At 43.3% G+C, this 21,953-nt stretch overlaps 1 long non-coding RNA gene across 1 annotated transcript in view; it reads left to right on the top strand.

The window, feature by feature from the left end:
* The window catches only part of LOC137479598 (uncharacterized), a 59,070-nt gene extending 38,546 nt beyond the window's left edge, over nucleotides 1–20,524 (top strand). Inside the window, exon 3 of the long non-coding RNA XR_011002381.1 lies at nucleotides 20,388–20,524. This is a non-coding gene — a long non-coding RNA (uncharacterized lncRNA). The remainder of the gene's footprint in view (nucleotides 1–20,387) is intronic.
* Nucleotides 20,525–21,953: the final 1,429 nt, after the last annotated feature.

The raw sequence follows: 21,953 nt of genomic DNA on the forward strand, positions 1-21,953 counted from the left end.
GCAGAAACATCTCAGAGAAGACTCCCAGATCACCAACCCAAGCAATTACAAGCCTCTTTTCCCTGGGATTATTTTATCAGTTTCTTCTGGAGGATTATCCATAAATGTCAGCTTTTAAAAGATGCCATTTAAACTTTCTCATTACCAACCAATGCCAGGCTCCGTTGGACTTCACCTGCTAAAGCACTCAACCAAGAAACAAATTTCATTCTCCGGAGGTTGGGAAGACTCCTTCCTACACTCACAATATTGCTTGTGGTGCCCTGAAGCTACCTGCAAATCCTGACCCAACAGGTTATCTTCTCTTTCCTCATGGGGAGATATTAAGATGAAGGGTGTGGTTCTGCCCTTTTAGGTGACAACACTCTGCTGTAAGGAGCCAAACTCCACTGCTGGGGCTCTCGGGGCTCTTGGGCGGGCTTAAGGGAGCTCCTCCACTCCTCATTATTGAATGTAGACCAGTGTGTAGACCACAGGGTGCCAGTGCCAGGAGACTGTGCTGGAGGTTACAGCCAAACCCTCCTGTCTTCCTCTGCTTTTCTTATCCAACAACCTCACAGTTGCTGTGCCATCAATCAGAGATTATTAACTCTGCTGTGAATATTCTGTAGCCTAATGAATAAAACTTCATTCTCTGTTGAGAGCAAGGTGCTGAATTTGAAGGCAGATTCCCCATGTCCTCTGGAGCAAGGCTGTGCTTTGGGGGCCCCTTGGATTCATTGCTTTGGGAAAAGTGTCCAGCCTGGGAGATGCTGTTGGATTGTCAGTGTTTCCATTTTGGTTCAGCTGACAAGTTTGCTCATTTGTGAGTTTTTTGGAGAGAGGTGTTTCTGTCTCCAAACTGGTAATTTCTCCATGCAATTCTGTTTCTTCCTACTTCTCTGTCAGCTTTACCTCATATTGAGGAAAGAGGGGGAAATATGCTCAAAATAAGTAAATAGCTTTCTTTTTTTTTTTTTTCCTCAAATGTATTCATTAGCCACTGAATAATTTACATGGATGACTCTTAGTTCACCAACTATTAATGAGCAGTTCATTCCCTGTGCTCAGATTGCAGGTGTTTTGATTTGGTCCATGAAATGTATTACACTTGTGGTCTTCCTTTTGGGGTAGTTTCTCTGATGCCAGCAGAAGCCCTCCCCATCTGTAGCAGCCCTAGACCTGAATTAAGCTCAGTATAGATCTTTCTTTAGTACAGCACTTAAGCAAAGCTCCCTAAAATCAATGCAATCTTTGTGTTCAGGACTGTCAGCCTTGGGCTGCAAGTGATTCTCAGCCATTTGGGAGAAAATGGGGAGAACAGAGATAACAATTCCTGCACAGAGAGTGTGAGGGAATGTTGGAACCCTGGTTCCTGAGAATTTCAGACTTTCTGTGCTGATAGGCACTGACCCCCAAGAGAACATTTTATTTGACCTGAGGCCTGGAGAAGGCTTCCAAAATGGAATGACAGAAGTGGGATTGTGGGTGTGGAGTTTGAATAGAAGTGTGTAATATCACATGGTGGAAAACTCAGAGCTTAAAGTTATAAAATATAATAATATATATAAAGCAAGATAAAAGTTTTAAAACAGAAGCTAGTCCTTCTTCACCTTCTTCTTCATGAGTTTAAGTAATATTGTGTAATTAGATAAGAAAGTCCACATTGTGAGCCATGGGTAGTTAGTTATTGAGTTAAAAGTAAAAATAATTTAAGTGTAATTTCTTAATTAGACAATTTTTAGGGAACAGGCTTGTTTCTCTGTATGACCTTTCATAGGTTCTTGATCAGTAGCCCATGGATCCCAGTAGATCCTGGGAACCTGAGTAGATCTGGGCTGAAAATCATGGGTTTAAATCTGGATGTGAAAGCTCGCAGCTCTGAATTGGCTTTGCTCAGGGCTGACAATGTCATAATGGATGCACTTTTTTTAGAATGTGTTCTACAGTTCTTTAGTCTTTCCTGTCTGCAAACAAGCTTTTCTTGCCACCTTTGATTTCTGTAACAGCCTCTAGTTGATTTAAAAAGGGCTGTGTCTCTGAGGACAGCTTCAGCTGCCATTCTCCTTACACCCTCTTGGGTCACAGTTCACCACTGACATGGACAAACAGAATTCTTATTGCGTTTATGAAGCTGAGAAAAAGGTAAAATCATCATTGCTAGTCTACAAACAAGACTTAAATACCTATCATCAAATGTAAAGAGGAGTAAATATGGTATAAATTATTCTAATAGGTTTGCACAAAAAAGAGCAATTAAACTAATGCAGTTTGACTTCTTTTCAATTAATAATGTACCCAATCATTTTTACATTGTTTGGAAAGACTATGTGCAGATAATATTGTCTTATGGCCTAATTTTTTTCATGCAATTAGTTGCATACATTTGCTGACAGGCTAATTTATGAGCAATTGCTTTAAAAGCAGAACTATTTTGCATTTAATTACGTTGGGTTGTAATCCATCTGTTGACAAATTTGTGTGTTTTGCTATTTATTTGCTAATGCATTCCACTACTCCAGCATGATCAGTCATACAAGTTGAATATTTTGTTGATTATGTAAATACCATAGGGTAATTAAGGGCCAGATGTATGGCTGGTGGGAATGACTAGTTGTGGTATTTCTTCCCCCCTCCAGTTGAACTTTTTATTACTGCTCTGTGGAGAGTGAACAAAACTGTGATTAAAGCTGGAATGCTGTGGCTGCTGTTTCTCAGCAGCTGGAGCAGGGGAAGATGGGGAGAAGGGAATCTCCAGATGGGACTCTCCAGTGCTTTGTGCCCAGGGCCTGCTTGCAGCTTGCTTGTGCAGAGTTTATCTCAAATACCTGGTGGTCAAGGGCAGACTGATACTGCTGGAGTGGAGATGCCTTGTGCAGGCTGACCTAGAACAGAGATTAGACAGAGCTAAAGAATAAAGCAGGGATTTATTCAAAGGCCTCCGTGGATGCACCTTGGGCAGCACAAGAGCCCAGCCAGGGCTACACCCAAGATGAACCAAAATGGTCACAAAATGCACGACTGCTCACGGGGTCTCTCACTTTTATCAGTTCTGCTCCATTTGCACATTGGAGTTCATTGTCTAATTCCAGCTTTAGCCCATGCAGTCCCACCCTGCTTGTTTTTCTCTCTTCAGCCCATGTTGTTTGTGCTCTTGGGGCTGAGATTTGGATCATTTGTCCTTGGTCCCCAGCTAGAGAAGGAATTTTTTTGTCTCCCTGCTCTGTGAAGAGAGCTCACCATCCCCTAACATGAAGCCCAGACCCAGACACTAAAGCAGTACAGAATCTGAAAAATAGAAAAGCTCAAACCTGAGGCATCAGTGGGCAACCAGGGCAAGGTTTGTGGATTTGCTGTTTTCACTGCTGTGAGGGGGAGGAGAGCTGAGCTGGGTGGCTCATGGAAGGTGCCTTTGGATGGCAGGTGCCTGTGCATGGGAAGCAGGAGCAGTTTGTTTCAGCCAGGTTTCCTGCTACACTGACCCATGGAGCTGTGGGTGCAGCATGGAGAGTGGGAGTTGCTGGGAGAATGTTATTTCTCTTGGCAATTACTGCTTGGACATACTGAAAAGTGATGTTGTTTGGGTGTAAGAAATATGGGGTTTTCTCTCATATCCTTGAGAGAAAAAAGAGGCATCGAGCTGAGGGGTTTTGAGATGGGTGTGGTACTTGTCTTTTGCATCATCCTTGGGAGTAGAAACAGGAAGGCTCAGAAAAATGTGGACCAGGTATGGGATGGGTGTGTGGAGGCCAGAGGCAGAGGAGCTTGCTTGCTTGGCCTCCTTTAGTGGGTGTTCTTTCAAGAGCAGATGATTTCAGTTGCACCTACAAAAATGACAGCAGTGATGGATAAATCTCAAGACAAAGCCTTGGAAAAGTCAGATATGTCTGGACACCACTGAAGCAGTGGGACAAGGGACGAAGTCTTCCTGCAGCCACAGCCACGGGGTGCAGTGTGGGATCCCCTCCGTGGGCAGAGCACTGTCACCCTTGCCCATTCTGACTTAACACACCACCTGCTGAGAAACCCCTTTGGTTTGCACGAGAATTGCCGGTGGGCTGGGCTGCCCAGGGAAGTGGAGGGCAGCAAAACCCAGCTCTTGATGATTTTGACTGTTTGTTTCAGGACCCAAAATAGTTCTAGAGAGGGCCAAGCAAAAGCTTGCCCCCTTCTTATGCATCAAAAGCAGAGACTGAGCAATTGGAGCCCTCAGTGGTGGCAGGGGATGTCCAGATGTGCTCCAGCTGTGACAGAACAACAGGCTGGGCATTCTTTCCACAATAAAGGTTGTTCCAAGGCTTGTTAAGGTGGGTGTTTGTGCTCTGGGTGTGTCTGCACTTGGCTGAGGTTCACATACACATCAGTTTTCTCAGCCTCTGAGTGGGTTTGAATTGAGTCTCACCCCATTTTTAGCAGAGCAGTTTCTGACTTTGGGTTAAAGACAAAGGTCAAATGAGAATTCTCTTTGTATGCTCTGTAGGTTTGTTTCTTTGTGGTTTTAAATAACCGAATTTCTATTTCTCCAGAATATTAACAGCTGGCAGCTTTACAGATCATAAGAGTTCAGGCATCTATAAAAATATCAGTTCCTTCTGAAGTGCTTTAAAGCATAAATTATGGTTAGATAATATTCTCAGATGACAATATCAGTCTGTGAAAAGGATTTTCTCTCCCCACCTCCTTCTGCATTTAATCTGGAAATTAAAGACAATAGGGACTGCAATTATCAAAGATGCCACATAATATTCCCTCTTGGGGGTTTCACCTGGAAGTTCTGGTCTCTGCCCAGTGTTTGTTGGGAAGCTCAGTTTGATGTTAAAATGCTTTTGTAGAGCTGTCTAACAGTCCCCATAAAGCATGGTGAAAATAGAGCTTAAAGGAATGGGTGGACACTTTGTGAGAGTCAGACAAATAAATTACATGCTTTTTACTCTCCCAAGCACAGATGACTAGATTTGTAACTGACTGAATAATTTGCAGTGATTAATTTGAAGGGATTTTCAAGGTTTTCAGTGTTCTTTGAAAATCTGTACATTTATCCAGAAGTATGGTTTATTTAAACATATTTCACTGTAATTGTTTGGTCTTGAGACTGCTAGCAGGCAATTGTCATTTTAAATCCTCCATATATAAACAAATTCCCTAAATCCTGGGATACTTTTGCCTTACACAATAGGGAGTTTTATGAAAATAGTTTTATTGCTTAAATTGCAAGTCACATGTTTGATGCTAATGTTTGCCATTCTGGCCATTTTGGCTAACCATATCAGACGGTCAGGGAGTGGAGATGGTATCCCATAATCCATAGAAGTAGCAGGCTGAAATGTGGATTTTGCAATTGGATCTATTTATTGTTGCTATTTTTATGGTAGTGGTTCCTTGTCAGTGTTGCAAACAGGGCAAATGACTGTGTGGGTGTTCCAGGCATCCTTGAAGGCTTCCCTGCACCCACCTCAAGTCATGCTTTTTCTGCCCCTGTCTTCTGAACTTCTCTTTAGGAGCAATTTTCTCATTGCAGTCAATCCAGGTTTTGGATATTGCTTTGTCCTGTAAGCTGAGATGATTAAGGAGAAGAGCAAAATGAGGATTTTAGGAGAACATGAACCCCACCTTGTGACTCTGAGGGAAGAGAAGTCACTGCTGAGCAGGAGCCAAGGGGAAAAAACAGCAACCAGCTCATGTCCCTGTGCTCTCTAGGTTTGTTTGGGATCCAGGGCTGAACTAATGTACTGTGAAGGGCACGGGGAAGGGGAAAGCAGTCAGAGAGAGCAGCTCTGGGATTCAGTGCCTCAGCCCATGTCCATGCTCCTGCTATGCCAGCTGGCCATGGAGGAACTCTCAAGAATTTAACATGTCACAAAATCATGTTGCACGTTCAGTTTCAGAACTGAAGAGAAGCAATTTTCTCCTGAGATCTCTGTGCTGGTTTCCCAGCTGAAGAGGTCCAGAGAGAGTTTGTGGAACTGGAAGTAGGGGAATTCTGAAGCGTGATGAGACTCATCTGAAACTTAATCACTGTTGGCCCTGATTTTACATTCAAAATCCAAATAGCTGCAAATACGAGTGTGGGAAACAGCAGTGATTTTATCCCACGTCTTCCATCATGAGATCCTAGTGCCCCCCAGAGTCTGACTAATAAAATCACTGAGACCAAGAGCCAACGAATGGGCTCTCTGCTGAAACAGATGGAAATATTTCATGGCCTGGAGCCTGGACTTCCCCAGTTGTCCTATCAGCTGTCCAAAGAAATCAGGTTCAAATAACCAAGGCATGGATATTGTAAATTCTTCCTAAGCTGGAAAAAGAACTTATTGGCCAAATGAGGGCAGGAACTAATTAGTGAGAAACAAAGCTGTGCATCTGCAGATTTGTGGGGGGTGAGGAAGTGAATGCATTCCAAGTGCCCTGTTATGTCTGGGGTCAGTGGAGGGATCAACACTACCTGAGAGTTGCTCAGCTCACAGAAGTTAGGTGGCACAAATAATTTCTTAATTTATTTTTATGATTCTTCATTTGACAGTACTCCTGGGCACATGGTGTGACTCTTGGGGTGTCCTCTGCAGGGCCAGGAGGGGGACTCCGTGATCCTCGTGGGTCCCTTCCAACTCAGCCTGTTCTGTCATGGCTTCTTTGCCTCCCTGAACCCCAAGGCTGCATTCCCATAGTCTTGCTTCTCCTCAGTTGCTGTGGCACTCACTGCCCAGCAGCTCTTGAAGCAGGAAGGTACTGCTACTGCTCAGAATGTTTGTTTATGAGCATGACAATACTTTCTCTGCTATGTCCTGCTAACTTCCTCATCACACTTTATAGCAAAAATTAATGTCTAGGAAAAAATCAGATTTTTATTTGCTCCCAAGATAGAACATAAAACAGACATCTAAGGCTCTGTAATGCCAAGAAGTTTTTAGGATGCTTTTCAGAACATGTACTTGACTTCAATAATTCCAAATCTATTTTGTAATTACAAAGCCATTTTATGTTCCTTTGAAACCAATTCTGAAGCCATTTCACATACTGAAAATATCCCATGTACAGAATTTAGACAAACATTTATTTCAGTTGTCTCCTTTTTTTCTTTTCTGCTGTACAGTAGAAAAGGGGATCTTTGCAGAACTCAAGGTGCTCTTGACCATCTCACTGTGACCTCTGTGAAAGGCTGCCCATTCATCTGGGCAGTGTTAGTCCAGAAAAAAAAAGGAAAAGGAAACTCACAGAATGTAAAGTTTTAAAGCCAAATGGAGCCACTAACATTTAGTTTCAACTGTGGCACATGTGATATTGCTTCACTGGGGATTCCTTTGTCAAGGTGAGCAGTAGAGGTTTCCCAGGCCCCAGAGCTGATGAGAGCTCTGAGGTTTCCTCAGCTGGCTGTGGGGCAGGGCAGGCTGGTTCCTGGCTGAGCAGGAGACAGGTCTATTCCCTCTCACCTGATGGTAGAAAAGACAAGTTTGAGAACACAGCCCACCAACTTCAGGGACACAGTGAGGTTTAGATCAGCATCTTTGCCTATTGTTATATTATTTTCTCCTTGATGATGCTGTGAGAAACACGATCAAATTTCTAAACCATTCATTGTTCAGCTGTATGTCACCCTGACACTAAGCAGGTGTTCTGAGACTACAAAATAGCATTGGCAAGCACAGGTCATCAGGTGCAGCTGATCTCAGACAAACCACAGCTTTATTTAGAAGCAGCCATGTTAAAGCACAATTCCTCATCCATGTGTAGGGTCAGGAGCTGAATTATTGGAAATTGCATTGGAAAGTGCATTTAGAAAACAGCCACCTCACTGCCTAAGTAATGCTAAGTAAGGGAAGCACAAAGCAGAGAGAAAGGTGAAGATCTGCTTCTGCAGTATGAGCATGTTCACAGTGTGGGAGCATATGAACTGAGTCAAAATAATATGCAATGAATTACCAACTGTTGTTATGTAAAGTGGTTGGAAATAAAACTGACATTACATAAGAAGTGATGTGATACTGCTGCAGTACTCACTCTGAAAGCAAAAAAGGATTCTAAACCAATGTGACCTGGTTCTGGTTTGGAATTGGTGGGGTTTGTATCCCCTGAGCATCCTTTTTGGCCTAGGAGGAAATGAGCAGGTTTCCAGCTCCCTGTGTCTACAGGAGGAGCAGCTGCAGAGCTGTTCTCTCACCCCACTCTCATCAATACTGCCTTTCATGTTATTAGTTCTCAAGATTGCTCTCGCAGTGCTTCAGCCTTTAAAATGTGGTTGCTCTGCTTTTCATAAGCAAATGGAGAAAACCACCAAGGTTAGCTACATTTCTTCGTGGTGAATTCCTCAGCAGAGGGAAGAACTCAGTGATTTCCCCTGCCTGTGAGTGTGGGCTGACTGATCAATGCATTCTCAGGGCTTTGCTTCCCTGCTGAGAATTCATTTGTAACAGATTTTGATCCTGACCACATCTTCCCTTCTGGCCCAGGAGAAGTTAATTAGGAAAACACGACCACACAGCCTGGCCAAGTTTCTGGATTGTCGCTCTGTGCAGAGAGGGAGGGAAGGAGACGTGTCTCCCCGTTCCCACAGGAGAGCAGGAGAGGTCTCGGTGTGCCTGTGTGTGCAGGTGCCATCTGCCTGTGGGCTTTCGCCCCAGTTTGGGAGCACTTGCTGTGCCAGGGGCTCTAAGCCATTTGCCCTCTGCACAAGCACTCAAGGTGAGTTATTGATGAATGATAAATGGGTTTTTTCATTTGTACAACACATCTATTCTCCGGGGTTTTTTGTTTCTTTCATACCAAAAGAAGGTCTGATTTTGCTGATGATTTCTTCTACTGACATAACTAATTACTTAATCAAGGGCTTCTGCCTTCTGTTTAGAGATAGCTGAGATATTAAGAGATTGCATTAATTCCCTTAGAAACACAGCAAGACTTGAGAAATCTTAAAGATATATTTAGTGGCAAAAATTATTCCATGATAATTTGTCAATTACAGTGCTCTATCAGATAACAAATGCTCAAGATGAAATCTGTTCCAGCTGGGGAAGGATCCATTTTCTGTGCTTTCCAGACGTGTCTGGAAAGAAAATGCCTTTACTTATTTTTTTTTTTTTTCTCCATATTTGCTGTATTTGTAGGGTTTGGGTTGCATTTAGCATCCAGGTGGTTTTGTGTAGGGGCAGCAGATGGGTGATAGGTTTTACCAGCACAGTGTTTGCATAAATTGATGTTTTCTGGATCAGTAAAGGATGCTAAGGAAAATGCTTATAAGTAAACCTTCAATACTGGTTTAGAAAGGGATGGAATAACTTAGGTTGCCTGGTCTACCCAACCCCAGAGAGCAAAACTAGCTCATGCTAAGAGAATAAACAACCATATTAGAATGTAATTTATAATCTCACCAGTGTTTCATTTCCATGTCACTTTTCTGTACTATAGTTTTCTTTTTAATTGAGGAAAAATGTACATGAAGACATTATAAATTTTTCCTGCGGTTGAGATACTGGAATTTTTTTTGCAGTTGTTGCTGTTTTAGAGAAAAGAGCACCTGTCTTTGGCAGAAGGGTATTTGCATGTGTTCACAGCACACAGGCTTAAGAGCATTTTACTCCTTCCTGCACCTTAGTTTTGGATTCTTCATTTCTTGCATAACTGCACCTCTGACACCGGGACATCACTAACATGCACAGGCAGGAGAGTTCCACTCCTTCCTTAATGAATTTCTGACTGCCAGGCTGCCCCTCCGGGGTGGGACCCATGGTGCTGTCCCCACAGGCACAAGGTGGGACCTCTCTTTTCAGGCATGCAGACATCAAATCCCACAAGCCCCTCTTATCAATGAAGTCCTTCCTCTGCTCTATATAATTTTTGTGCATCTACAGGGTAATTTATTGATTGGCTTTCTTATAATTTCTGTCATTTCATTATCTCTTAGTAGTTAGCAGAACAAAGTCAAAGGTTTTTAGTTAAAACTTCACAGTCTAGGAAAGCTTGTTCAAGAAGGACTAATGAAAATTACAGCTATTTATCCACCAAAGCTATGAAATGATACATTATGACTCCCAAAGTGCTGGGTTACTGTACTGTGACAAATAGAACAGTTTCCCAAGTACCCTTGGGTGAGAGCCAGTGTGCAAAAAGGAAGCTAATACTGAAGATTTTTTTCCAGCCACTTAGTTGCCAATAGGAGATACAGCTGAAGTTTGTGTTTCTTAAATATCTGTCAGGTGTGGGGGTTAAAAGCTTGTAAAGCAGAGAGTGCTTAGAGCCTGTTGTGTGAAGTGGGAGGAGGAATAAATGCAGTTTTGCACCCCCAGAAGGTTCTGGAGCTGTTCCCAGGCTGAGTAAGCCAATAGACTCATGAAGTTCTTGAGGTCTTGTAATTCAGCTCTGCTGCAAATCCAAAACTGATGCATGAAGTGAGACCTTTCAGCTGTTTCACCAAACTGTCTGCAGAGAACAAAGTGATGCCTTTTAGTTTATCTAACAAATTGTCTGCTTTGAGTCATCAAAATCTATATGTTTTTACACCACTGGGGGCTAAAATAAGTGCAGCTGAAATCAAGAAGCTCTTCCTCATTATTTTGAAATCTTAAACTTCTTAAACCCCATTCTGTCTAGTCTAGTCTAGCCGCAGTTATCCTAATCCTCTCTGCTTTGCAGTTGGACTCTGGCTCCTTGCCCTCAAGGCACTTCCCAACTTTCCATCATGGGATGAGACACTCAGAGTTGCAGTTAGGTTATGTGAAGTGCATGGTGCCCATTTTGACTGTAGCTTCCTGATGATTTTTTATGTGCACAGTATGTTTTTGTGAATGGCCTCTGAGCACAGTGCTGAACTGGCCACCTGTACTCTCCTGAGTCATTGCCACTGGCTTTAGGACATGTCAGTGTGCTTGTGTAGCTCATGTCATTCAGCCTGTACTTTGAAAAGGTGATCATTCAAATTAGTAAAGGAGCAATCTGTGAACAAACACGATGATGATAACACTTCTCTGAACTTGTGTTTGTTACACTTTTCAACTCTTACTTCTCTCAAAATGCCCATAAAATGCTTCAAGTTGAAGCAGCTGATGAGCTGTGACTCCTGCTCATCTTTCATTTTCTGGTCTGATTGTTTCCTGCTGCCACCACTGCTTCCCCCTGTAGAAGAGGATTGAAAGCCTGCTGAGGTACAGAGGTGCATTTTCTGACCATGTTTGGTGCTCCCCCTGGGCAAGTCACACTAAAAGCAATACCAAGAAACAGGGATCTTGGGATTACAGTGGTTTAAGGAACATGAAGCAGTACCCTCCACTATCCTCTGCAGAGGACTTTCAAGCAAACTTTTCAGTGAGACATTAAAGGACATCAGTCCTTGTCCCTTGTCAAGGTGGGCTTGGAGGCAGAAAGCTGCAAGTACACATTAGGAGATTTCTGACCCAGGGCTCTTTGTTCCCTCCCTACAAAGTCCAGTAGCTGGAAATTAAAGGGAAGTGAAGGTACTTGCACAGGGAGAGAAATGAGTCATTTATTTAGAGATTAAATAAGTGCTCAGTCACTTCAGATCAAGATGAGATGTCCACCTGGACAATGAACTGTGGTTTGATCACAAATGGATAGGTCTGATAGAGAGGTGACAGGGTGCTGTTCTTTGTCGTGTATGCAGTCTGTCAGAGGAGCAGCCTTTCTGACCTAAAGAAATGCTCCTTCTACTTCACCCTGTGCATCCGTGAAACATTTAACCAGATGAGGACAGGCAAAAAGCCTGGCAACAAGGTCTGTGATAAGTAAGATCTCCTTTCCCTACCTTTCACCTGCAGGTAACTTTGTTGGTTAGTGACTGACAAGTGGCCTGGCGTTTTTTCTTAGTAGTGAAGAAAAAAAATGGGGTATCAGTTGCTGATTATGACTGTTGTGCAGAGTTTTGAAATAAAAACAGTGGTATGTGGCTGAACCTGCCTGATAAGAAGTTATTTTTAAAAAGTAATAATGTCTTTGTCACAGCAGTGAGGAGATAAATTATATGTTAAATGGCAAAGCACAGCACTGCATATTTTATACTCTGTGATGACTTAAGAGTTCATCATGATAAATGTTATTAAAATGAGCATGAAAAGAATCAAATGTGATGCTCTGCTACCTGTGCTGAGATCTCTTCAACTCACTTAATTCTTGCTGCCTTGCCTTTGCATAGTCACTGTTCAATATCCCTTTTAAAGAATGTGAAATGGCAGAAGAAGTAAAACCTTTTATGATGAAAGGCTGCACAGTTAACAAATGGACAAGGGGAGTTGCCTTGAAGCTTTCCCACTGCCTGTAAAAAATGTGGTTTAGATTTTACACAGGTAGCATTATATTTAAATGTCAGATCTGGGCTTTGTTCCCCCCTTTAATATAAATGTCAGCAGCATTTTGTTGGGAAGTATTTTTGTTTCACCTTCCACTTTGATAAATTCTGACTGGCTTTCAGTCTTGCCATCTACCTTTGTACATTCATAACTCTGTTGACCAAAGTTCTGCATCAGTTGTTTTTTTTCCCAGAAGCCATTGAATTAAAATTAATGGAATTAATTAATTAAAATTAAATGCAAATGGTGAACCAGGCATATTCCAAACCAGCAACAGTGGAAAAGTGTTGTAGTGGCAGTGATGAGGTGAATTAAATACCATTAATCTCCCCAGTCATATCCAAAGCTTCATTAGCTTCATTAGCACTTGGGCCACTGATTGATTATATGAAAAAAGAGGGTTTTCCTTGCTGGGGAGGGAAAGTAGAACCAGTAGCACTCCTGTCTGGAGTGGGTAATGGAATACCAGAGAGAAGAAATTGTCAAACCTCCTAAATACTACCCCATTCTGCTGTTGGGTCAGACATCTCTTAGAAATCTGTACAAGCTCTGTAACAAAACCCCTGATGCTGTCAGAAGATTGGTGTTTGGTACCTGAGTTATCTGGGCTTCAGATCAGTGGGCAGGGGCTGCTGAAATCCCACTGCAGGGAGGAATCCCCTCATCCATCATGAGTTCACTGCTCCTGCCCATGCTTTCCAAGACAATTCAGTGCCCTCACACCTCCAGAGGCTTTTCTAGCTGCCACTCGTCCCAAATAACACACTGGTGGGATTGCAGGAGGGGCTGTTGGCAGTGCTGATCTCACTGGGGCTGGAGAAAATGCCATGGAAAGTGTCCCCACCTGCTGTCCCTCTCCTTAGCACAGGCCCTGGGATGGGGACACCTTTGGTCTCATCCAGTAATGCCTTCTTTACTCTGCTGGCCCTCTAGAGCTGGTTTAAACCCTTTCATTTATATGTATCTGATACTTTAGAAAATCAGAATTCACATTTTCTGTGTGGGTTTTTCCCACTCAAAAATCTTTTTTCTTTTTTTTTTCTTTTTTTTTTTCATTTAATGCAAATAGATTTGACTAATCTGAAATAGCAACAACTTCTTTTTTGAAGAAATAAAGTAAATGTTGGTAAAGCCTGTGCTTACCATAGAGACTATTTCTGCCTTTCCCTGCTAATGCCAACTATTTAACTTCCCAAAAAACCTCTCTATGGTTCAGTGTCATTTCTGTCATCCCTAAATGATACTAAAGCAGCCAAGAGTTCTCCTATCTCATCTTTCTTTGGATAGCTGACTACTAGCACTTCAAAATGGAAATATATTTCTGTAAAACCTTTTTAAGCTGTCTGTAATGATGCATAAACTGGGATGTAATGTTTTAGGGATTTGCATGAAAACCTACTGTGTTCATGGTACATTGTCCCTGAGTTACAAGGCTTTTATAGCAGCTCTTTAGTGTATTCAGATACTTAAAGATGTTCAATTGAATTCTGTCAGAACTTTCTTGGACATGTTAAATCTCTGCTTTTTCACATGCTGTAACTCCTGAGAAACCAGTGCTTTAAAGGGGCTGCAGAGCCTGTGCAGCTGCTCGTGCTGCCCTGTGAGCAGCAGGAGCAGAGCAGCCCTGACAGGAACCTTCCTTCTGCCACACTGGGCCAAGTGCCCCTGCTGTGCTCAGCACTCCTGATGCCTTTTTGGGACTACCTAAAACCAGAGGCCAGAGAAAATTAAGGGAATAAAAAGCAGTTATAGTTATCGAAGGGCCTTCAGGTTCATTTTGGGCAGATGAACCCCCCCCAGGGGCTACACCCAAAAATGGACCACAGGTTTTCACACTTTTATAAGTTTGGTCCATTTCCACATTGGGGGTTAATCTTCCAATTCCAGCTTCAGGTCATGAAGTCATTGACCCCAGGTTTGCTCCCCCCAACTCACTTTTGTTTCCATCTCTGGGGCCTGAGGCAGTGAGGTGTCCTTGATTGCCAGGCCTGGAGAGGAATTGCTGTGTCTGCCCAAAATGGGAAAGCAGCAGCTCACACTGGATGTGGAGATCAGAGTTATGCACTGAAGAAGTGCAGGATTACAAATACATGAAAATATAAAAGCTAAAATGCTAAGATTTCACTCTGGTACCAAACACCTCTCTGGTACAGAAACCTCTGCTGATGAGGACTGGCTCAGCAAGCCAGAGAAAATGAAATACCCTTTTTTTTCCCCTACTGTCTCCATTAATGCTCCTTTATGAACTTCTAATGCACCTAATTTTCCAGTGTCCAACTTCAGCCCAAAAGGCTCTGTTGGCATGTCCCTCATCATCACGTTGTGTTTATTGCAAGTTCACCTCCTTGAAAAAAAAACAGATTTTATGCTCCTTTTAGGAGATGGGAGATGAAGGCAGCCTGCCAATGCTTGCTGAACAAAGTGTGCCTGAGGTGGCTCTGAGGCTACAGCTGCTCTGCCTTCCAAGCAGGCCAGAGTGCATGAGCAAACTGAAATGCAACTCATGTCCTCACTGGGTAGAAATAAACATTTAAAAAGTGGAAGGAGACTTGGGCCTGGGACACACAGGAGTGCAGAGAGACCAACAGTTTATTCTGCTGTCTTACCTGTGTGTTCTTCATGTCTTAGGGGCAGCATTGTGTTAGGAGGCCAACAAATCACACGTGGGCTTTGTTCAGGAAAGTTTCCTAGGGATCAAAGCCACAGGAATTTGTAGGTAGCAAAGAAAATGTTTTCTTTTTATACATTGAATCCCCAGAACTGAGTCAACGTGTGGAAGAGGAGAGAAGAGAGAAGAGAGAAGAGAGAAGAGAGAAGAGAGAAGAGAGAAGAGAGAAGAGAGAAGAGAAAAAGGAAAGGAAAGGAAAGGAAAGGAAAGGAAAGGAAAGGAAAGGAAAGGAAAGGAAAGGAAAGGAAAGGAAAGGAAAGGAAAGGAAAGGAAAGGAAAGGAAAGGAAAGGAAAGGAAAGGAAAGGAAAGGAAAGGAAAGGAAAGGAAAGGAAAAAGGGAGGGGAAGGCTCTTTAATCCAGCTCCTGCAGACCTCTGAAAAACCTCATGTTGCACCAGAAAACCTCACTGGGTTTGAAGTAAACACCATGTGCCAGTGCTTTTAATGAGATTTACTGAGCTTTACAAACAGGCAAAAAGGCTAGAGAGGTGTCCAGCACAAATGCATGCCACAAAGCAGACTGATAGACACAGGCATTTTGAGGTTGTTCAGACAGATAAGGCTAAGAATGGAGCTAATGCTCTAAGTGTGAAACATCAATTTGCAATGAAGCAAAAGAAATATAATTTGTGGCATCTAGATTTTAAAGCGCATTTTATGAAAATGTATAAAGGCAGTTGTCTGACTAAAGACAGCTGAATTTGTAGACTATACTGTGCTGTTTTTGATTTAGGACCACATGCTGATATTTACACTAAGCAAAAGAACCAGGGGACATCTCTGGTGTGGGATTTACTGGGGTAGTTTTGAATTAAGGCACCAAAAAATGAGAGTGGCCAAGCCTGTTTGTTAGGGTCCAGTTCTTGGTCTCAAACACTGGTGTTTGCTGATAAAGGGTAGTTAAACTCATAGGCTTTTGTAGTGGTGATAAAAGCTGAAATATAACAGTATGCAAGGAGTGATTCTGTTCTCACATTGCTGTCATGTGGCAAGCTGCCAGACTCCTTGTGAAAGTGGGGCTGGTAATTTGTGCTCTCTTTTGCAGAGCAAAGCCCAGATCTGAGCTGGCAAATGCCTGATTCACAGACTTTGAGTGTGCTGAGCAAAAAGGAGCTATAAGAAATTGCTTGCTATAATCTAACCTCAGCTGAAAGGCTGTTCTGATTCCTATTTGACTGTTTTCCATAGCCAGCTTTTAAAATGTCTTCTGTTGTTAATTCACTGTCCTTAAATATTTCTTTAATATTTTTCTTCGTTGCCATTGAAAAAAATCTTTGATCTCGTGACTTGAAAATATAACTGGCAAAATAAAAATTGAAAGGCTTATGATATATTTATGGATATAAGTTTGTTTAATAAGTATGAAGGCTGCTCTTCTATCACGAGAAGGAAATATGATATCAGTCAGCTGCATCTCCTTTTTTTCTGTTGATGTCTTTTCCTCTTATGTAGCTGAAATTGCTGAAAGCTGGAGTTCCTGCCTGTCCTAGCTCCCTCCCCTCTGCTGGCATCTTTCAGCAGCTACCAAAGATCATCCCACCACCTTTCAGTGGATTTCTCTCATGCCTCCTCCTTTTTCATTGCATCAAACTTAAACTCTCAAACTTATCATCTGCATTCCTTATTATGTTTCCTTTCTGTTGTGTGACTCTGCTGCATTCTCTCCATTCTGCTCGTGGTGGCAGAGCCAGTGCCCACTTTTGCTGACTTCATTTTTGTTTCCACCAGATGCTACCCAGAAGCACCCCATTTCCTCAGGTTTTATGTGATATGAAGAAACTTTGGCAGCAAATGGGAATCCCCTCTTAAAAATTAGACGGGGGGGAAATGGCACTTTTTTTGGCAAGCCTTTAAGGCATTGTGAGCTCCAGTTGTGGTTTTGACAAGCAAATCTGTTTGCTGTCCTAAACAGCTCTTGTCGCCAGTATCCCCAGTATCCCAGCTGGGTTCATCTGTGGGAGCAGGAGCAGAGAACAGGGCTGGAGGGGGGCAGCCCTGCAAAGCCAAGGTGCTCTGGCAATTGCCCCTGGCTCTGTGTCTGTCTGAACTGTGCTCTGCAAAGTTAAACATTGACTGTGTTTTTGAGGCAGCCTGAGGAATTTTGGCACCCTGTCCCTTCTAAATCCCCAAAGTGCTGACAGCCGAAGTCCTCTGGCAATTAGGATTAACTATTGTGGTTGTTATTATCACCACTTTAATTGAGGGGATGGGACCGCAGTCAGGCTAAAAACAATTTATTGCTCAGGTAAACATCAGTCTCAGAGGCAAGCATTCAGCCATAGCTCAAAGTGGCCCCAAGTTCTTCCTTACAAGACAATATGTAACTTTCTGATGTAATGGAGTTGCCACAAAGTTTATTTTGCTTTTCTGACCTATCACCTTTACTCACTTCTGTTGCACTATGGATACTTTCATTCAATGGGCTTCTAACTCACGGACACACATTTGCTTTTATTATCACTCCTAAACTCTTAACTTACTCTGTACAATTACATTACTACACTATAAACCCTTCATCTTATCAATACAGTTTTTTACTTACTTAAGGCATATTCTTACTTATGACTATAGGAACATAAGTTTATGAATTTTCTGCCTAATGTCTGTGTATTTTATTTTTCCATCAATCCAAGCTTCTTCCAAGGCTGCAGCTCAAACCCTTCAGTGTCTGTGGAAGTTTCTATCTTGCCATTTCCCACAAATATCCACAGAAGATGGAACTGGAACAGGCGTGTGCTGTCCTGGGAGCCTTAAACCCTTCCTGAAGAGTGAGGCTGGGGCAGTGTCACTGCAGGTCCCCAGAGGGGATCACAGCTGAGCCCAGCGTTCCTGGTGGCTGGGAGGGAGCAGAGGAGGCTGCAGCCTGGCCCTGCCTTGCCATTCTCTTTGGTGCCTCTCAGAGCCCTTTCCCTGCTCAGGATCAGGGCTCCTGCTGCAGCTGCCCTGACGAGTGCCTCAGGAAGTCATTTCACGAGATGAGATGGGTGAAGCTTTCCTGCTGCATGAAGGTTGGCAAGGCAACTTCTGGTAAAGGCTACCAGAGAGAGGGAGAGATCCCGAGGCAAGAGGAAGGTGTTGAACTGATTATTATATGATGGACACGGGGAAGTTCAATCAGACAGCTGGAAGTGACTGACGCCACCAAAACCTTCCTCCCCTCCAGCACGGCAGTGGTGGGGATATGACAATGTCCTGCAGAATTGGGCCATGCCCCTGCTGTGGATCCACCTGCACAGGCTCCTGCCTCTAAGAAACAGCCAGACCCCAGAGAAACTCAAACCCACCGAGACCCCAGAGAAACCCAAACCCACTGAGAAACTGCCAGACCCCAGAGAAACCCAAACCCACTGAGAAACTGCCAGACCCCAGAGAAACCCAAACCCACTGAGAAACTGCCAGACCCCAGGCAGCCTAAAAGCTCCTTCAGCTTGGTGGGGTTATTGGCCTGTTTATCAGCTCTGCAATTTGCAGTTGAGGAAAAAAGTGATGACTGACAAAGACTCCTATTCCCTCCCCTATCACCATTTCCAAACAGGTCTGTTCCTCTCTGTTTGTTGCAAGCTTGGAAGGGAGGCTGTGACCTGATGGCCAGGAGCAGGGCAGGGGCAGAGAACTCGTGCTTCAGCCATCCTCCTGATGAATTTAAAAAAAAAATCCAAGTAATGTGGTTATAACCCAGGGAGGAATCTACTCTAACAAAGCAAGCCTTGAGCAGGAACACACTCCCACATCTTGCAGGTCATCCAGCATATGCAGAATAAAACATCAGCTCCTGCTCATCAGATTTGGGGTGAGAAACCACTGGGGCTGGAAACATTAGGAATGGATTATGAAGATATAAATTAAAAGGCAGCGTCCAGAGAAAATAAATGCTTCATTCCAGAGTTAATTTAACTGTGTTTAGATTTGGGTGTCCCAAAGGACAGTCAGCCTTCAGTTTCCTAGTGACTGTCATTTTGAAAGGGGGGTAGATAGGGACAGCAAAGGAGGAACCTCACCTCAAAGGATCTTACATGCTAAGGCTGAATATTTTTGCAGTATTTAACTTTTCAGCCTGTTTTCTGGGCGCCAGTGAGTGAATCACAATTAGCTGTGCCTCAAGCTAAGGGGCTCAGAGGCTGAGTCACTACAGAGCAGAGGCAGTGATACATCAGGAGCAAAATCAGTGCTGGTCAGCCTTGAGTGCAGCAGCAGAGGAGCACCATCAAACAGCTGCCAAGGACCATTCCCTCCCTCTGATGCTCTCCCATTTTGCTGCATTAGTTACAGTTTCTGATAACGACCTCTCTTGGCTCAAGGGATTTTTTTTAAAGAAAAATTTCTCTATTTAAATTTTATGCATTGTGAATCTACTCAGAATCTGTCAGGGGTTAGTTCTACATTTGACTGACTTGCTTTAAACAAAAATAGTTCTGGGGAATTAAGCCTTCTTTGACGAGCCTCCATCTTGTGAGTAAATGGTACCTCATGCTAGGAAAGGAATAAAGCTTTTCATGGGAGCCTTGATGCCAGGGGAAAGCAGCCCTCACTTTTCAGGGCTCAAACTGCCAGTTCCAAAAATAGTAATGGCTGTAAATAGAAAGTTCTTGGGAAAACTGAGGATGTCTTGACCCACACCATGCTTAATTTGCCAAAAGAAACCACCTTCTCACCTAGGTGTCAAGACTGGTGGAGGATCTGGAGGGAGAGGCATTTATCAAATCAGAGACTGGAACAGGTCAGGAATGCTTTAAAAATGAAGTAGCAATTGTTGTCAGTAGATCTGCTGTGGATGCTCGTGAATGTGCTCCCCTGTCCCTGGAGCTGTCTGTGAGTGTTTTGTGTGTGTGGAGCCCAGTTAATGTGCTCCTTAACTTCCACAAACTGCACTTTTACTCTTCCCCAGAATCCTGCACAGGTTTCTGCTATCCCACAGACAGGAGAAAGTGGATTTCCTTCCCTTTTGCTTTAAAACAGCTTGGCAATAAGTGATCACATATTAAAGCCTGATGGTGTTGGATCACTTGAGGACAGAATAAAGAGGCCAAAAATCAGGGATGTTCACAGTCAATTTCTCTATTGGCTCAACAAGCAGTTTGGTTTTGTTAGCTTCTGCACTTGACAGATTGTGAAATTACTGTCTCACTGTTTATAGGGCAAATAAAGAGCTCAGTACTATTTGAGTGTGTTGAAATATCTGTGCCACAAAAGATTTTCAGTAGTTTACCATGGAAATATCTCTCAAGTAGTTTATAAATCTCATAATTGCATTTTGCCTTTCCTTTGGTTTTACATATGAACAGGAAAGAGAAACTTGTTTCTTGTGTCTCTGCTTCCTGTAAATGCCAGGAACAGTGTCATCGTGCCTGGAAAAAAAAATACTGTAATATTAATTTACTGGCATTTAAAAATATTTTATTTTTAAAAAACAAGCAAAATTATTTTAATAGTTTACAATTTTTTTTTCCCAGATCACCCAATCCTTTCTGCTACAGCTGAATTAATTTCCACCATGGATGCCACCAGAATGTTGGAATAAGGAAATTACCAGCACAATCACCATCTTGAGAAGGCACCTGGAGTCACATTGCAGATACACGCTGCCTGTGCCACCAGGCTCTACATTCTCTTCCCTGCCCTGCCTGTGCCTCCTTGTCTGCACCACCAGCCCTGATGTGCTGTGGGTGACTTTGGACCTCCCTCATCACTCTGGACTTGTCTGATGCTCCCAGCTGACCCTTGTTACCAGCACCCAGCCCACCTGCCTGGGCACCCCAGGGCTGTGCCAGGCTGGGCAGGGCACTGCCCTGCTGTTCTACTGATGCTCATCTTGGCAGATCAGCCCACTGATACCCAGTAAGATTGTGTAATTATACTCAAATAGATAAATATTTTCTCAATAAATTCTCTAATATTTTAAAAATCTTGCTCTGTGTAGAAAATCTGTATCTGAAAGAAGTGGTGAATCAAGTAACTTCAGCCCAGAAAGGAGATGTTTTGTTTTCAACAGTGCACATGTCCGTGCATGCCAGGGTAGTGATGCCTTATTGAGACTACCTAAAAACAGAGGCCAGACAAAATCAAGGCAATAAAAAGCAGTTCTATTTATTGAAGGGCCTTCAGGTACATTCAGAGCAGACAAAGCCCCTCAGGGGCTGCACCCAAAAATGGACCACAGGTCACAGGCTTTCACACTTTTATAAGTTTGGTCCATTTCCATACTGGGGGCGAATCTTCCAATTCCAGCTTCAGGTCATGAAGTCATTTACCCCAGGTTTGCTCCCCCCAACTCACTTTTGTTCACATCTTTGGGGCCTGAGGCAGTGAGGTGTCCTTGATTGCCAGGCCTGGAGAAGAACTGTTGTGTCTGACCAAAATGGGAAAGCAACAGCTCATACTGGATGTGGAGTTTAGAGTCATACACTAAAGAACTGCAGGATTACAAATACATGGAAAATATAAAAGCTAGAATGCTAGGGCATCAGTAGCCAGCCTCAGCCTGAACTGCTTCTTGCTGTCTTGTGCCTCTGAAGCTGGCTGCTGTGTGCCCAGAGCCAGGTGTGCAGGCTGCTGCCTCCAGTGCACCGTGGGTCCTGCCTGGCTCAGTCCTGCACTGCCAGGCTCTGCTCCTGACCCAAGGCAGAACTTCAGTGCCTGCTGCTCCAGGGGAGCCTCTGGGGGATTCTGCTCCTTGCCCCTTGTCTCTGGCCAGAGAGCAGGCACAGACTTTCCCAGGCATTTTCCTGGGGAAAGCTGTGAGAAGCTCAGAGAAAAGAATGAGAAACAATTCTTGTCTCCACTTGTTGCACCTGCTGTTGTGCACGTGTGGAATGTGTCGTGGAGATTTGTTTGCCAAAGGGTGATTTCTTAATTGGACACTGGATGGTGTTTGGAGTGATTGACCAGTCAGGTCAAAGCTCTATCAGACGGGCTGGAAGGGTTACTGAGTTTCTTAATAAGTATAAAATAACATAGTATAAGATGAGATAAAAAAGCAATTGATCAGCCTTCATGGAGTCATGCTAATTATTACCCAG

This window comes from Anomalospiza imberbis, chromosome 10 (assembly GCF_031753505.1).
Source record: "Anomalospiza imberbis isolate Cuckoo-Finch-1a 21T00152 chromosome 10, ASM3175350v1, whole genome shotgun sequence".
In the NCBI taxonomy this organism is placed as follows: Eukaryota; Metazoa; Chordata; class Aves; order Passeriformes; family Viduidae; genus Anomalospiza; species Anomalospiza imberbis.